Genomic DNA, 18533 nt, shown 5'->3' on the forward strand with positions numbered 1-18533 from the left:
CGGAGAGGTGAGGGCGGGTCGGGGAGGCGGGGACGGTGACGGGGGCGGGGAACCGCGCGCCCGGGGCCGCGGGCGGTCGCCCAGCTACTGTCGCGGAGCCCGCCCGAAGGCCCCCGAGCCCCGGGAACGGAGCTTCCCGCGCAGGGCGCGCGCGCGGAGGAGGGCGCGCGAAGCCTGGACCCGGGCGGCGGCAGGAGGAGCTCGCGGAGGGGGCCAGCCCCGAGCCCCGCCGCCGAGCCGCGGCCCGGGAGGCCGCGGGGCCCTCACCGTAACTTCTCTTTGGAAGCCCCGGCAGGGCGGGCGCGCGCTCCCACTCGGGCACGCGCGTCCCGGAGCCCCCCTCCCCTCCCCCCCCCGCGCGCGCTCCGTCTATTTTTCCCTACCGCTTTCGCTCTCACACTCTAAAATAGGTCAAGGGGTGGAAGTTACACCTGGTACGGCCCCCGGCTCTGATGCAAAAGCAGCTTTTTCTCCCCGGCGCCGGGAGAGCGTTGCAACTATTCGGTTCGGTAGAGTCTCCCGCCCCCATACCGTGCAGAAAGCGCCGGCGACCGTGGCGCTGACAATGGTCCGCAGAGGGGAGCGGCGGCGAGCCTCTTTCCCACCCTAGTTCTGCCCGCCCTGCGCCCGCCCTCCCCCCGCACGCGGGGAGTCGGGGGCGCGACAGGTCGCTTCGCGCGCTCGGGCCCCCTTGTGTCCGGGGTCTGACCGCCTAGGTGAGTTCGTGCTCTCTTCCTCTGTCGTTCCGGGCGCCGAGAGTGACCTGTTTACCTTGAAAACTTAGACGTGATCAAAACAGGCGAGCCTGCCATGCGGCAGGGGATTGCGGGATGTGCTTCAGATGTTAACATCGGATAAGTCAGAACTCAGAGCTGCAGGGGACATGTTTAGTGTCTTAAAGGTGAAAATAGATTTCTGTTTTCACGGAGTACACGTGTATCTCTCCCTTTAGAAGCTACCACTTGGGAATTGATTTTTAACTAGCAGGAGACAGCTAATAACCCTAGAAAGTTGGTCAGAATATTTCTTAGGTGATGTGAAAGAACTTATGGACATAGTCAAAGCTGACAACAAAAAACACAGTTTAAGAAGGAATTTCAAAACGGGATGCTAGGATTTGTGTAATATTGCTCTAGGTGTATCGCGTGGTATTACCTGGGTTCTTTGTGGTAAATATCATAAGGATAGAAACGCTTTATGTAGAAAGAGGGTAAGGCTGTAAATATCTACGTGCAAAGCTTTATATCAGTTGGTATGCATGGATTTAAATGTACACTGAACGTTTCCTGTGGGCAGAGAGCTAGAAGATATCTATATCGTTTTGAGGTTAAGGTTATTAGCAATATTACAGGCAAATGATTGACATTTAACTCCTCCTTTCAGCTTTTGAATGTAATACTATTCGTGTGGCTCATTAACTATGGAATCCTTGACGTTACTGTCTAATGAATGGTTAATTCCGTTTGAAGTTTAGATTGTGGATTTTTCTGTCCTTGATGCCTGACTGAACATGCAGTGTAAAGGACTCTCCAGTGTTGGTGAGGGATCTTGAGAGGACCTCAGAGGAGAGGGTTGTTTGCAGAGAATGAAAGCGACTCCCTGATGGCCACGGATTGCAAATAACTTATTTTAAAGGAGACCTTGACAAGTTGGAAAGTGTTTCCTCACTAACGAGACCACTCCAGAGACAACTGCTTTGTGAATGCATTTGGTCAGATTTGAGACCTGAGCTCCCTATAGGCTCCTCTTGTCATTCAAAAGAAAGCCTATTTCTAGAAAGGTTCAATTATTGTATGACGTTCTCTGGAAATTATTTGTCCGTGTGTGTGTGTGTGTGTGTGTGTGTGTGTGTGTGTGTGTTGCTGTAGCTAAATCACCAAGGTAGTCAAGGTTTTAACAAAAATTTTACTTACCAGCGGGATGTGAAACTGAAAATACTATGTCTGCATGGTTAATTCTGTTTTAAAATGGAGGGGCAGAGGTGCTTCCCAAATAAATCTGAAGTCTCTGTTTATGTGTATTTTCTAAAGCCAAATCTTGCTGGAGGTTAAGAGGACTCTAAAGAAGGTATTTCTGGCAGGTAGATATGTGAATACTTATATGCATGTCACTATAAATAATTCATATGCACCTTTAGAAAACTAGTATCCAAAATTTGAAACACATGATGAAGGTTCTATCACTCTGTCCTTTACAAAGGACCAGTCAAGCTTGGCGATATACAGGAGAAAAAAATGCAACTAAATCTTTCTTTACTGCATGGTGATGTTCTGATTTGTATTTTAGATAGGAATTGAGTCAAGCTCTCATTGTCATTTAGCCCTGGGTATAATGCATTGTTGGTATGAGGTTGTCAGCACTTGTCTGTGCAATCTTATGTTTCTACCTGTAGGGAAAGTGAGAAGGTGCTCTGAGAAGACGGGTATGGAAGTGTTAAGATGCCAGGGATTTATTTAAGACCACACCGAAGGAAATAAAAATGGAGCCTGATTGTGGTATAGCTTGGTCCCTGGAAGGTCTGCAAGTGTGGTGGTGCCACATGGCCAATTGAATGTCCTTCGGTTTTTGTGATTTTCTTCTCTTGATGTCGTAAGAGAGTACGTCGCGTAGAACCCGTAGCTAAGAGGTATCCAAGAGGAGTCGACGGCTTTCTCTCTGGCTACTCACTTCCCAATCAGGCAAACTTCTAACCACTCAAGAGAAGGAATTCAGAGCGCGCACTGGAATACCTGGAGTGAATCCCATCTCAGGGCCATTTCCTCACCTGTGAAATGGTGATAATGAGCCTTCCCAATGTGGTTGGGAGAAGCGCATGGAGTAATTTGTAATATCGAGTGTGCGGTTAGCACGCTGTGAGCAGTCGTATTAGGAGGAGAAATGTGTTGCCCTAAATGTCATCTCCGGGGGGCTATGGAGGGGTTGCTGCGTAACTGACAGGAGAACCGAACGTGCAGGCGAACGGGCCATTCTCCTGTCCTGGTGTATTCTGTATGCTCTCACAGTATACACTATAGTATATGCTAGGCTCCTAGTAGTTAGTCTTTTGGGAGCTAGAGGCTCACCCTGTCAAGCCTGCATATCTTCTACCTTACGCAGGCCTTTGGCTTATCTAGGGTTAAAGACATTACCTGCCGTGGTGTTTGGAAATGATGATGAGACAGTACGGGGAGGGAGAGATGACCAGTTGGAATTCTAAAATAGAATTTAAACATTAAATTGGCTAGTTTCTGTTAATGCCATTAGAAGTATGGCCCTCCTGGGGCGCCTGGGTGGCTCAGTCGGTTAAGCGGCCGACTTCGGCTCAGGTCATGATCTCGAGGTCCGTGAGTTTGAGCCCCGCGTCAGGCTCTGTGCTGACCGCTCAGAGCCTGGAGCCTGTTTCAGAGTCTGTGTCTCCCTCTCTCTGACCCTCCCCCGTTCATGCTCTCTCTCTCAAAAATAAATAAACGTTAAAAAAAAAAAGTATGGGCCTCGTAAAATGATAATAGTTTCTAGTTTTCCCATGGACAGTTACATAGTTTACAATGGAGCATTTCGACTTTGGGGGCAAAACAGCCATAGCATTCGTTTAGCTTTTCACTTGTTCAGCACTGTCTAGGCACCTAAGGCACTATGCTGAGCCTTCAGAATACCATAGCAAGAAAAACAGACCTAACTTTTCAGGGAACACCTGTCTGCTGGCATACATATGTAAACCTGTAATTACACTGGTGCTCATGCTAGGCAGGAAAAATGTCAAGGGCAGAAACAGGGAATTTGACTGGTGAAGGGAGGGATGTCAGGAGTGCTTGCTTAAGGCGGTGGCGGTGGGGTTGTGAAGGAAGGTCCTTGAGGAAGGAAGAGCATTTGATACGGAAGGAACAGCGCCTGCGAAGACTGCATGCACATGTATACTGTAGGGGTGGGCCAAGGAGAGCCAGGTATCTATGAGGAAGGGACAATGTTGTGAATGAGGCTGGAACAGCAGGCCTGGGCCCTGACACACATTTTCTTGTCTTTTATACTGAGGATTATGGTCTCAGAACTCTTGTTTTGTGTAAGCAAGCATCTTAGGCTCTCAGACTACTCTAATGCATTATACAAAAGATATTTACAATCATTTTTTTGAAGCTGATCAGAGCCTAAACCAATATGTACCATGACTGACTAGTTTGTCAGCTCTTTGCATTACTAATTGTCTGACTTGAAAACCACTGGGATTAATTTTCTCTTGAAAAATCTAACAGATTTTTGTTTAATATACACATTTTGTAGGTTTCCAGCTATCCTACACACACCTGTGTCCTATATACAAATTTATTTGTGTATTTCCATTTTGTGTATTTCCAGCTATATGCATATATACACAAAAATTTATGGGTTATACATATTTACCCAGTTTGAATTTATATGTCTATTCAATAGCTATAGGGACAGAGTCACGTGTATTTCACCCAGGGAAAGGCTTCCTGAGTGTGTATGTGAGAAGCCTGAGCCCAGCTCTGAGAAGCTGTGAGCTAGGCCTGTAGAGCAGGGGCAGGAAGCAGCATGTATCCTTGGTGGACCGCTCTCCAGCACCATCCAGGCAAGGTCAGGGAAAAATCTGGCATAGGATTCTCTTCACCATATGCGTGCTTTTATTCACCGTTATTCCCTGTTCTCATTTCCCTTCTTTTTCCTTCCTCTTTCCCCTGTCATTTTTTTTTCCTTAATGTTTTTTTCTTCTCTCTCCAGGGGTCCCCAGAATTATTTCTCAGCCCTCATAACTATGCTTTGGCTTTAACCTCAGGCCCTGCAGTGTTGGCCCTCACTTGGGTAGATCTGGATGGTATGGCCCTTGATCTCCTCCCTGTTCTTAATGTATAACTGTATGTGTCAGATGGGCACAAACTTTGTCCCTTTGGCAGTTCTTCCCAGGCATCAGAACTAATGTCTTGTGCACTGAATTCCCTCATCTCTCCCTTCTTCCCTGTTGAGGGAGGCTGCAGATAATAGAAACTATCCTAGTTACTGTAAGCAAAACGGTTTTTGTATGGGAGTTAGGTGTTGACAAGGTTGGAAGAAGAGGTTGCAGCTGAAAGGGGAGAAGAGGATCCAGGCTGAGCTCTAGGGATGACACCCAGACAGCACAGCGGAACTGCCCCCCCCCCCCCAAAAGGCTGCTGCTGTCATTGCCAAGGGATGAAGGTTGGGAATCAGAGCCACCACTGGAGCTATTGACAGTCCAAGGCACAAGTGATCAGATTAGCTGCTTACAAAGTGCAATTACAGGAAGCCAGTGACTGAACACAGCTACTAATGACAAAAACAAGCTAGCAAACATATATATATATATTTTTATATACCCTCTCCCTCCCTTCTCATCCAGCTCATCCCATGGGCAGAACCTGATCTGTGCCCAGAACCCTAGCTGCAAGGAACTCTGGGAAATGTAGTTTACACCTTTCCAGCCTCCACAATTGAGGAACGCACACTTGAAGGAGACTGGAATGATAGCTGAGTGACACCCCATCACGTCTTACATATCTAAAACATATTTCATCAGAGCCTGAGCTAGCATATTTCATTCAAAGCAGGTAGATGATATATTGTAAGAATCCAAAAAGGATCTGGTTGCTAACCAATTTCCATTTCAAACAGATGGATATGATAGTCATTATAGTTGAAATTGCTGGAAAAAGCATCAAGCAAATAAATAACTAAAAATTACCAAGTGCCTGCCTCTGCATGTGGTTCTATCTGAATACGAAATAATATTCCTTTGTTCTGGTTTAGTAATCAAAGTCAAATACCAGGAGAATTGATTTCTAAAAAAGTCCTCCCCACCAAAGTCCCAGATAGGCTATGTTTAATGCATAGCAATACAAAGGAAGAATTCAGGGCGTGATAACAGAAATTATAGCTCCTGGCAGGCTGGCTCTTTCATTAGATGAGTTATCTGTGTCTCTATGTTTCTACTAAATCTTTCTTTCCTCTATAATTTTAATGTGCTTTTTTTTAAGGATCATAAAGATAGAAATGACCTGTTAATTGGAAATTAAATAAGAGTATTGACTGTAATAATGTATTTCATACCCTACTTGTCAGATTCTGTTTTTGCAAACCATTAAAGTAAATATGATGGACTCTCTACTATTACTAAGTCATAAATGATCATTTATTGGCAGTCAGAAATTCCATTGGCGTATCTAAGACTTAATCTTGATTACTGAATGCAATCATTTTATATTTGCCTCTGATATTTGGAGTTAGAAAATGAAAGCAGAGTAGCAAAAACAAATAGGGTAACTTAGTGAATTTGTCAGTCTATCATATCTATTTTTAATTGATTTTTATGTCTCAACAGGCAACACTCCATTCAGATATCTGGTAGGTGGTGAAAGCATTTAAATGCAGAATTACAAATGCTGCCTGGGGTAAACCACACTCTAATGTGAATATGTTCTTTCAAGTCCAGTGGTGACACCGAGTTTAGCCATCCCACCCAAGCCACCAAAACTAAACCTATGAAAATAAACACAGGGCTTTTGCTCTGTAAATGCAGCTTCAAGACAAATCCACTGTCCTCCCTCCTGAGCCCCCACCTAAGCCCCACACACAGTGTATACTCAGGAGGGAAGTGTTTGTATCTAATATTACACTATTGCTTGATTAATTTTAAGGGAAAGTAAGTAGTATTAATCTATGTTAGAGTAACACATTATGATCTCCACTTCCCGCTTCCCACAGTTTTTCTCTTTCCTTCATATTTGAGCAAACATTCAAGAGAAAAATCTGGATTTCCCTCCCCCTGGATTATAAGGGGGATGAGTTCTTGTCTTCAGCTATATGGAGCCTAGTGGCAGGTTAAGTTGTAGGACACAACTCCTTTTATGGACTGAAAATCAGGGGCACCTGAGTGTCTCAGTTGGTTAAGCGTCTGACTTTGGCTCAGGTCATGATCTCACGGTTCGTGAGTTTGAGCCCCGCGTCGGGCTCTGTGCTGACAGCTCAGAGCCTGAAGCCTGTTTCAGATTCTGTGTCTCCCTCTGTCTACCCCTCTGCCGCTTGCACTCTGTCTCTCGCATTGTCTCAAAAATAAATAAACATTAAAAAAAATTTTTTTTTAAAGTCAAAATGATCTGGCCACCTGTTATATTGCATTATAACATTATTGCAGTTGGTTGAACCTTTGACTTCAGCTCAGGTCATGATCTCACAGTTGTTGAGTTCGAACACCGAATCAGGCTCTGTGCTGACAGCTCAGAGCCTGGAACCTGCTTCGGATTCTGTCTCCTCTCTGCCCTTCCCCCGCTTGCTCACGCTCTCTCTCTCTCTCTCTCTCAAAAATAAATAAACAAAACAATCAAAATGATCTTTTCATTTTCTAAGTGTATTATAAAGTAGAACATCCAAACCTGAACTCACTCTCTGGTTGGATCATCAATGGGCCAAATTGAAGCAGGAAGTGGGTAGAGAAGGCATGGTTTTTTGGTGTATTTTTTAAAGCAGAATTTGAGGACAATCAAGCAAGACGAGTATTTGAACATCATTGAGTGATCTGTTTACTCACTGTCTCAAGATGTATCTATTAAGAACCTCCTTTGTACCATGATTGGTGCTGGGTGCTAAAGATACACAACTCTTCCTTTGAGAGACTGACACTCACTCTGGGGGAGACAGTCAGAAAGGGTTTTGGCAGGTAAAATGGTGCTCTTATGGTGAGGATGGAGAACTGTGGCTTTCTCAAAGAAAAAGTGGGGTATTTTCTGATCGTAAGGTGAAAAGCAGAGTTAATTGAAACAGACATATCTCTGACTTCAAAGACTGTCTGCTGCTATCTTTAACAACAGCAAAACAACAAAACGGCAGCCAAAAGAGGCAACTGTCTCGGACTGGGCCTTTTGTCTGCTCCCTTGAACCTGCAGAAATTGAAAGGAGCTTGTCAAAAGTTAGAGGGTTTTGGTTTAAAGAAATTATGAGTTTGTAAAGAAAGAGGACTGCTTTTGGTACTTTAGTCAGCGTTCAGAAAGTAATCTACATAGCGCCTGGGAGGCCCAGTCATAAGCATCTGACTTCCGCTCAGGTCATGATCTCACAGTTCCTGAGTTCGAGTTCCACATTGGGTGAGCTCAAGCCCTGCTTCTCGTGAGCCCTGCTTCTCTCTCTTTCTCTTTCCTTCTTTCTCTCCCTCTGCCCCTCCTGGGATTCTCTCTCTCTCTTTCTGCCCCTTGCTCACTTGTGCGCGCTCTCTCTCTCTCTCTCTCTCTCTCGCACGCGCGCAAAAAAAAAAAAAAAAGAGGGGGGGCAAAATCTATTAGAAATAAAAATTAAAAATAAAAAAAGAAAGTAATATATAATCTTTAAAAAATGTTAAGGGTGGCAGCAAGGAAAGGGGGACCTCCGTCCTATCAGGGACTTCTGTCCTACGACCACAAGAATTTGAATTCAATTCCAAAAATGGGCTTGGAAGTAGATTTTCCCCCAGAACCTCTGGATGACAGCTCACCCTGGCCGATATCTTGATTTCTGCTTTGTCATATCCTGAGCAGAAAACTCAGGCCTGTTGTTCCAAACTTCTGATCTACAGAACTGTCAGCTAATAAATGGGTGTTGTTTTAAGTTAAAAAAAACCAAAGATCAGAACCCCTAACATTCTGTAGGCCATTGAATTTATAGAGTAATTTGAGAAAATGCAGGTGCATTCTGAATGTTCAGACATTTGCAAATGAGAATGGCCATGCGATGATTTATGCGATTATAAAACAGATCTAGGGGGACTATATGACTTCTTGTTCAATCTGGGACACTGTTAAGGGTGAAAGGGGTACTATTAACGATTGCCCTGGGCAAAGAAGCAGAAATGGGGACTTAGGCCAGCAAACCAGGATTCATGGTCACCCAAGATTAAGATGCTCGTTGTATAACATTATTGCATTAACTGCAATATTGATTCCTTAAAGATTGTGGTAAATATGCACATAACATAATACTTTCCATTTAAACCATTTTGAAATGTACAGTTCAGTGGCATTAAGTATATTCATATTTTTGTGCAAGTATCATCATTCGTCTCTAGAATTTTTATCATGTGATCATTGTGCAGCGCTGAAACTGTACCTATTAAGCAGTAAGTCCCCGCTCACCTCTCCCCTTCACTCCTGGCAACCACCATTCTACTTCCTGTCTGTGAATTTGGCTACTCCAGGGACCTGACATTAGTGGAGTAATAAACTACCTGTCCTCGTGTAGCGAGCGTATTTCACTTAGCGTAACGTCCTCAGGTCTTATCCGTGTTGTAGCATGTATATGAGGGTTTCCTTTCTTTTTAATGAGGAATATTTTTCCAAGGGTACGTATTTCCACATTTTGTTGATCCATTCATTCGTAGGCGAACACTTGAGTTTGGCGATTGTGAATAATGCTCTCGTGAGCCTGTGCAAAGATCTCTGTGAGCCCTTGCTTTCCCTTCTTTTCCATTCACAGTATTGAGTTGTAAATGAGGAAATTAAAAATGGAGGGAAAAAGAGCATTCTTTTCCTTGACAGGCTCTTTCTGTTCATCCTTCTGTCAGACTGGAGTCCCGCTATGCCTATATAGAACTCAGCAGAAAAATCAGCGGTTGCAGATAATCTAAAGAAACTGCCTGCTGGAAAAAAAAGCATGCACAGGCTCAAATTCCATCTCCACACAAGGAAGAAAGCTAGTTTTTCCGTCTTCACTACCATATGCATTGATCACGGATTTTGCAAGTGAAAAGGGCTGGCATCTAGAACATCAGAATCTGAGTCAAGTCAGTGGCCTTCAGCGGCACAAAGAACCAGGAAATCAGCAGCAGGAGACTGAACAACAGAAGGCTCCATGTGACCAAGAACATCTTTGTAACACAGGGGAATGAACTTCCTGGAAACAGGCAACAGAACCAACCAACAGCCATCTGTTGATTTGGAAGCTGAGATGAAAGGAGACAGGCTACAGGACTGTGGGCCTTCCAGATACTGAGAAAAATGTTCTTTTGGCTGTAGAAGTAGATATCAGAAAGTCAATGTCAAGAACATTGGTACATCTGATCTCAGCTTAGATAATCCCTTTTTATAACTTAAAAAAAATTTGTTTGATGTTGGTTTATTTTTGAGAGAGACAGAGATGGTGTGTGAACAGAAGAGGGGCAGAGAGAGAGGGAGACACAGAATCTGAGACAGGCTCCAGGCTCTGAGCTGTCAGCACGGAGCCCAACGCAGGGCTCGAACCCACGAACCGTGAAATCATGACCTGAGCCGAAGTCAGACACTTAACTGACTGAGCCACCCAGGCGCCCCCAAAGTATAACTTTTTACTTGAAAATGTAAGCACCTTTATTTCCACTAGGGATTTATGGTCCTGGAAAGTAATGTTGATATGTCTGGAACAATAAGGGATTGCCACCTCTCCCTAAGTCTCTGTGGCAGATGTCAGCCTTCTCTGGAGTCAATAAAAAAACGAATTCATTTGTAACACCTTGAAGGAACTTGATAAACTTTTGGTCATTAGTAATAACCAAGCTTCAGAAAATACATCTGCAGAGGTTAATCTGCCAATCTCTCAGAAATGGTAGCTGGGAGCCCAATAGGTATTAAGGAGCTTTGAGAAAAATGGACCCAAAGTGAATATCTTACAGCTTTCCAGAATGAACAGTGCCCACAAGTCTGTTGTCACCAGACGGCAGCTGTATCAGTGGGGACTGAAATATTAACAGGCAAGTCCACACGAAAACCTGCACACGGACGTTTGTATTATAAACACTTTTAAACTGCAAATAACCAACACATCCTTCAGCAGGTGAATAGATCAACAGTGGTATATCCATATGATAGAATGATATCCAAAGATAAAAGTATCTTTTAAGCCATGGAAAGACATGGTGGAACCTTAAATAAATACTGCTAAGTAAAAGAAATCAGTCTGGAAAGGCTAGATACGATATAATTCCAGCTGTATGACATTCTGGAAAGAATAGTGTGTGATTCTGGACTGAGACAATGAAAAGGCCAGTGATTGCCAGGGATTTTTTGAGGGGGGAGAGGAGATCAATAATGGAGCACAGGGGATTTTTAGGGCAGTGAAACTATTCTGAGTGGTACTATAATTATGGACACGTGACATTTTGTATTCAGCAAAACCCACAGAACAGTACAAAGAGTGAACCCTGATATAAACTATGGGCATTTGTTAATAACAATGTATCAATATTGGCTCCTGAGTTTTAACTGATGCTTCCCAGCAATGCAAGATGTTAAATTAGAAATTGCATAAACTACGTCTTAAAAAAGTAATGCACGCTTTGCCTGCTGCTAGAATAGAAGATGCTGAAACTGTTACCTTCAGGGGTCCAGGTGATGGCATGTCAAGTGTAGGGAACATAGCTCCAAGTCATTGAAATGAATAAATGAGAGTTCTGTCATTTGTTCCCAGCTGAAACAGCTAATCAGCTACACTGAACCTGAAGTGCAGGCTGTTCACCCAGGCTCTCAGCAGGTGAGGAGGATGCACGCAATGAGACTTCTGAACAAACTGCTTCCTTTCCATAGTGGTTAAAGACTTGGGTCGGTGGAGGTGGGGTGGGGGGTGCGGCGCCTGGCTGGCTCAGCTGGTTAAGCATCCGACTCTTGATTTCGGCTCAAGTCATGATCTCACAGTTTGTGGTTTCAAGCCCTGCATTGGGCTCTGTGCTGACAGCATGGAGCCTGCTCGGGATTCTCTCCACCACCACCCCCCCGCCCCTCCTCTGCTCTTTCTCTCTCAAAACTAAATATTAAAAAAATTTTTTTAATTTAAAAAAGACTTGAGTCCGCGCTCACAGAATCCAACGATGGACCTGAAACCAGAGGAAATGCTGGTCCTGAAGCTGCACAGCCAATCACCTAGTCCCTCCAACTGTCTGCCATTAATTTTCCCCACTGCAGACATTGACTGGATTCTCCATGCTGGCTCTCTTCCACAGGAAGCTCTTAAGGCCTTGCATCAAGTTGGCAGAAATGCAGACCGAGCTCTTCTTGCTTTTGTAGTGAGGCATGCTATAGTTCCTACATAACTATGGCAAAGTGGGCTAGACCATACACCTTAAAAAAGCTATATAGATACCCACGCACACCCAGATGTATGCAGCATATAGAAACCAGCGAGCAGAAGGTCGAGCTGGATATGTTTAAAGATATTTTTTTTAGCCAAAGTAATCTGTGACCTTTTGTCTGATAATTTGTCCTACTCATGCACATTTGGGCCTCTTGAAATGTACTGGCAGTGCGTGCATACGAAAGCTTTTTGTTCTTACGAAGATGATATAGCCTTGCGTAAAACTGATGGTTTTATGGGGCGCATATCACCTTACAGTGACAGTGGATCTTTGACAAGCAGAAGCCACTAGAAATCGCACCACTGGTAGAGCTGAAGGCAGGTCAGCGTAATACTGGCTCTCTGTGCTGGAGGCAGGGTATGCCCTCTTGACTCAGCGGTGAGCTTGTAAACTTTCAAGCACACAGTTTGGTGTTTTGAATGATTCCCAGTGCTCTCTGTGTTATGATTCATCCACTAAAACAGGACATCGAAGAATACTTGAACAATAAAGCAGTGGAGGAAAACTCTGTTCTATTTTGACGTGGAAATTTTGATCATAGTTAAACAGTAATCACTAAAGCATTTATGCAGGTTATTGAATACTTTGTGCACCAACTACTCCGGACAAAGCCTGTTTTCCTGGATCTGTTTATTTAAACTAGACTACAGTGTGGTAAGCTGGGCCGCTGGGCTTGGGGAATCAGTACATGTGGATTCTACTCCTTCGTCCTTGACAAACACAAGGGCGCCTGGGTGGCTCAGTCAGTTAAGCGTCCTTTAAAAACTCACATAGGTTATTATTTTTTTTCCTTAAACAGTTGGGTCTCAAGTATTTATAAGTGACCCTAATGGCATTAGTTTTCACCTACGATGACATAGAGCCTAAACCTCTTTCCACACGCAGCTGACGTTTTCCTCGACCCCACCTCAGCACGATGCTATTCCCTGTTGGCCTTTATACCCTGCCCGCCCTCCTCCCAGGTCTTGCTCAGGATCGGGGCCCTTCACGGGGGCAGCACATTAGCTGTGCCAGGCTTCCTGCCTGCTGGATGACCAGCGGCTTCAGAAAGACTACATTCTGGTCCGTGTGCTAACGGTCAGTCCCGGAGGTGCCAGCGGAATGATCATCCTGTGCAGTTCAACCACAGCTGTTCTGAGGCCTGTGATGCTGCTGTAAAACCTGGTGATGGAAGCCTGTGGCAGGAAAACCCGAGAGACTGTTGAGATGGAGTGGTGTTCCAGGGCAGGGAGGCCGCGGCGGGTTGACAGGCGAAGGAAGGCCAAGGAAGTAGGCAAGGCCCGCGGACCCCTCTTGGAAAGGAGGAGAAGGGGCGTCTAACGCTGGCGGGCGGATGCAGGGCTGGGCGTGGCTTGTCTTGGTGTGTGGTTTTCTGTTCCCGGTTCAGGAGAGGAGACGGTGGCTGTGTGGGCGAGGACAGGAGGCCATGGGGGGGGGGGGGGGAGGCTGCAGAGAGACAGAGGGTTGGCTGACGGCCAGGAAAGAGGAGCTCAACAGAGAGATGCTGGCCTTTGAGAGGCAGCTGGTAATTCTGGGGGGCGCGGGATGGACAAGACTTGGGGTGGCAAGGAGGGAAACTGAAGAAATGTGCATTTTCTCAGCAAGGTAGGAGCAGAGTTATCCTGATAAGGCGCTGTTTTGTCAATATCTCAGGTTTTTCCGGGGAAAGTGAGTTAGGTTCCCAATGTAAACAATAAAACTTTAAGCTTTGGTTTTATATCTACTTGCCCATTTGGGGCCCTCACTTTCTTGTGCATGAGCTCTGCACCATCTCATTTTCTAACAATTTAGGAGGCCATAAAACAAAGATCAGGTGACTGAAGCAGACTATTGGCCTTTTTCTGAGGAAAAGCTACATTAAAAAACTCCAGTCGGGCGTCTGAGTGGCTCAGTCGGTTAAGCGTCCGACTCCCGATTTCAGCTCAGGTCAGGATCCCCGGGTCTTGAGATCAAGCCCTGCATGGGGCTCTGCACGGAGCATGAGGCCTGCTTGGGATTCTCCCTCTCCCTCTGCCCCTCCGCCGCTCCTCGCTTGTGCACAGCACACTCTCTAAAAACAAAAACAGAACCAAAAACCTCCGCTCATTACTGTCCATCTTCACCGTTTGTGCTTTTTAAAAACTACCTTTGTAAAATATTGTTAATTCACCTTTTTTTAACCTTTCGTGTTTCAACATCATGGGAACTGGGGGTGCGTGTTACAGCTGATGGTGTATCATCAGCTTTCTTGGCAAAATAATTGTGCCTATGACAAAATAGAAGGTGTCTTAGTCAGGATGGGCTACCATAAGAGAACACCACAGACTGGGTGGCCTCAACAATAGATACTATTTCTCACAGTTCTGGAGACTGGAAGTCCCAGATTGAGGTCCCAGCCAATCTGGTTTCTGGTAAGAGCCCTCTTCCTGGCTTGTAGATGGCCACCTTCTTGCTTGTCCTCACATGACCTTTCCTCTATGTGCACATCAAGGGAGAGTTCTTCAGTGTATTTTCTTGGATTTTCTTTTTTAAGTAGGCTCCACACCCAACATAGGGCTTGAACTCTTGACCCCAAGATGAAGAGTCATATGCTCTATGGACTGAGCCAGCCAGGTACCCCTCTGCTCTGTTTTCTTATAAAGGTATAAGGACATTAATCCTATTGGATTAGGGCCCCACCCTTATGACTTCATTTAATCTTAGTTACCTCTGTATATATAAGCCCCAGCTTCAAACACAGCCACATTGGGACTTAGAGCTTCGACATACGAATTTTGGGAGAGACACAAACATTTAGGCCAAGAAGATGGCATCCTAGATTCCATTAGGTGCTATATAGCTAGCACTAAGATGGAGATAACTCCATCCGCCACAGGAGTTTCAGGTTAAATCTTTTGTCGTATTTATTTTTAATTTTTTAAAATTTAGAATCAGAACTCATACTGACTTTTTAAGGAGATTATGATAAAACCCTGTGAAGGTTAAAAAAAAATGGCATTTCTAATTCTAAATGAGAAATAATAGACTGTATCCTTATAGGCTTATCTCCGAAGAGACAAACATAGTTATAAAATGGGGGATGAAAATTGGAAAAAAATGAAACTTTCCAGAACAGTCTGGTTTATTCTGGGCACAGACTTAATAACTCCTGCTGCTAGGAGAGGTACAATTTACTGCCACAGCAAAGCTTAAAATGTCAAACATATTCTTACAAAACACAATGCAAGCTGCCTGCAAATTAGACCATTCTTTCAGCTGGCATGTCTCCTATTTCTGTGCATCTTTCATAATTGCGGCACTTAGAACGGAGAGCCTCTGTGCGTGGTGTAAACATTCAAACCCTACCACCACATCACTTTTCATATGCATGAAGCAGGGGTGGGTCGCTGCCGACAATACAGGGAACTCCAGGATCAGAGCTATTAGGAGCTCAGTGTCAAAGAAACAAAACTAGCGTTGAAGCAAAGGCACAGCAAGGAGAGTGTCAGGGAGCTCTGGTTACAAAGCAAAAGCCTGCCGATCAGAAGGCCAGGCTCAGAGGGCCAGGCCCCGGGGACTCAGCAGGAGGTCACCCGTGCTGCCAGCCTCTGCCAGCATCCAGGTCACGACTCAGAACCAAGAAGGCGGAAGAGCGGTCAGTACAGATGTCACCAAATTGGCTTATCCAGAAACGGTCAAGAAGTACTCAAAACCTAATCCCATTTAATGTAGATGCAGACACTCTCCTAAGCCCCAGAGAGCAAAGTTCTCATACTCAGCCCCTATGTGACCAATTAAAAAAATATGTTATTTATAGGATATTTAGAAAGACAATAAAAATAGGTGGTACATGTTAGTAAGATTTACATAAAGGTGATTAAAATAAATAATATCTTTGTCAACCTCCGCTAGTTTTCATTTTTTAAAATTTTACAGGGAGAGAGGGGCAGAGGGAGAGAGAGAATCTTAAGCAGGTTCCAAGCTCAGCGATCCCGTGACCCTGGAATCATGACAGGAGCCAAAATCAAGAGTCGGATGTTCAACCGACTGAGCCACCCGGGCACCTGAACCTCAGCTATTTCTAATGCTACATTATGTGATATAGGTTTTTATTCAAATTGATCTACATTGGGGGTGCCTGGGTGGCTCAGTCGGTTAAGCCTCCGACTTCAGCTCAGGTCATGATCTGTGAGTGACCTGTGAGCTCAGGTCATGATCTGTCAGCTCAGGTCGTGGTCTGTGAGTTCGAGACCCGCGTCGGGCTCTGTGCTGACAACTCGGAGCCTGGAGCCTGCTTCGGATTCTGTGTCTCCCTCTCTCTCTCTGTCCCTCCCCACTCATGCCTCTTTCTCTTTCTCTCAAAAGTAAATAAACATTAAAAACAACCTTTTCTTTTAACTGATCTACATTGGAGTTCAGTCCGTATTTATTTAGCACAGGACTTCTCAGACTAACACAGGAGATGGATGGTGCATGCTAATCCCTTCCACCACTCTGGCTTCAGGGGGATGAATCATCCTCTCCGAGATGGGCTTAGCCTGTTTGTTCAGGAGTTGGGCACAGTGGGAAGGTGCCTGCTGGAGGACTCAAGGCCTCCTTTCTCCAGATCACAGGAGCGAGAAATTGAGTTCACAATGTGTTCATTACCTTGTTTACCTTTTACAGTGTCTCTTTCGATTTTTGTATTATGCGAATATAATCCTCATACAACAAAACGCATTTTAGGATCACGTAGCATTCCTCATCAGTACACCAGTGGTTAATGCTCCTGAGGTATGGGAGGTGTCCGTAATAAAATTCTAGATAGCATGAAAATAAACTTAAGGTACATGAAAAATCGGATCAAGAAGCAGGAATGTTCTATGGGTTTCATGTTAAAAAAAAAAACAACAAAAAACTGCTTCACTCTAGGGTTCTGAGTAAATCATTTCCTGTATTTGTTTTCTCTCTGAAATGGTCATCTAAAGAGATATGTGTGGTGCCCGGAAATCTTTGCTAAGTTAAATTTAATACTGGTATGTTGGGCAAAACCATATGTAAAAAACCACCCAAAGGCTCAGGAACACATGGATTCCATAATGGGACCAGGCACTGTCACAGCTCAGGACCCTAAGGCATCAAAGTCTTGTGCTCGACTCCTGCTTTCCCCTACCATGTGCACACAGCCTGAAGCTCATCAGACCACAGTGAAGGTATAGGGACAAGGACAGTGACGATGTGCTCGCCCTAGAGGTTTTTCTTGTGATAGAACTGACATTAAAATGTTAACATTTGACCGATTTCAACTATATTGAACTTTTCTTCACTAATGCACTACACCTAAGTGTATTCCTTTCTACAGAAAGCTGCCCTTTACCGTTGGTAATTTCTGGGGAAGACAAGGCCTCCTGAGTTTTCCACTTTTCTTGTTAATTAAGTGGGAAGCTGTCACTCTCATAGTATTAGAAACACGAATCCACTCAGAATGCCAGAAGAGTATTAAATACATTTTCAGAACACTGTCTTAATTCCACAGAGTGACTGTCAATATGAGCGTAGTAACCGGGACTAAGCTGCTAACAAATTTTAAATTTGTTTTGAAGCATTGTTACAAGTCATTGTATAGGCTGAAGGACCTTGCGTGTAATACGGCTTCTCAAAAAAGACAATGATAAAGATGAGTTTGTTTTATTTTTTTAAGTTTATTTGAGAGAAAGGGGGAGAGAGAGACAGTGAGGAGGGGAGGGGCGGAGAGAGAGAATCCCAGGCAGGCTCCCCACTGCCAGCACAGAGCGTGACGCGGGGCTCGATGTAGGGTATGAACCCGCAAACCCTGAGATCACGACCTGAGCCAAAACCAAGTCAGACGCTTAACCCACTGAGCCCCTCAGGCACCCCTAATGAATTTCTATTTTATTTTATTTTATTATTTTTTTTTTAAATTTTTTTTCAACGTTTATTTATTTTTGGGACAGAGAGAGACAGAGCATGAATGGGCGAGGGGCAGAGAGAGAGGGAGACACAGAATCGGAAACAGGCTCCAGGCTCCGAGCCATCCGCCCAGAGCCTGACGCGGGGCTCGAACTCACGGAACGCGAGATCGTGACCTGGCTGAAGTCGGACGCTTAACCGACTGCGCCACCCAGGCGCCCCATGAATTTCTATTTTAAATGAGATGTCACCCCAAACACAAAAGACATACACACTAAAAGACTATAAAGGCCTGCAGAAGATGAGGCTGGGAAGAGGAACAGAGTGGACAGACCTTCCTGATTTCGTTTCCTTTAATCTAGAAAGCCACTGGCTTGCTCTGTGGAATTTTCCTCTCACAGGCAAACATTAATCCTTTAGAAATTTCTGATTGATTTGTCCTAGAGAGCTACTCTAGCTCCTAGTTCACTACCCAAATCTCTACCTGTTCTCTACTCTGAGGTCTGGGGACATAAGAAGAAATTCGAGTCTGGCATAGAATGTCAGTGCTTGAAAGTTATGTTGCACTTTGGGGATGTTGGGGATGTTAAAGTAC

The 18533-nt window shown here is 44.6% G+C and overlaps 1 protein-coding gene across 2 annotated transcripts in view; it reads left to right on the forward strand.

The window, feature by feature from the left end:
• The first annotated feature begins 322 nt into the window (after nucleotides 1–322).
• TRMT9B (tRNA methyltransferase 9B (putative)) overlaps nucleotides 323–18533 on the forward strand; it is a 71361-nt gene continuing 53150 nt past the window's right edge. For both annotated transcript variants that reach the window (XM_047091470.1, XM_047091471.1), the window contains exon 1: nucleotides 323–716. The gene's annotated coding sequence lies outside the window, so the exon portion shown is untranslated. The remainder of the gene's footprint in view (nucleotides 717–18533) is intronic.

This window comes from Lynx rufus, unplaced genomic scaffold (assembly GCF_022079265.1).
Source record: "Lynx rufus isolate CCGP_SWC_20201006 ecotype Redwood Valley unplaced genomic scaffold, mLynRuf1.p SCAF_3, whole genome shotgun sequence".
Taxonomy (NCBI): domain Eukaryota; kingdom Metazoa; phylum Chordata; class Mammalia; order Carnivora; family Felidae; genus Lynx; species Lynx rufus.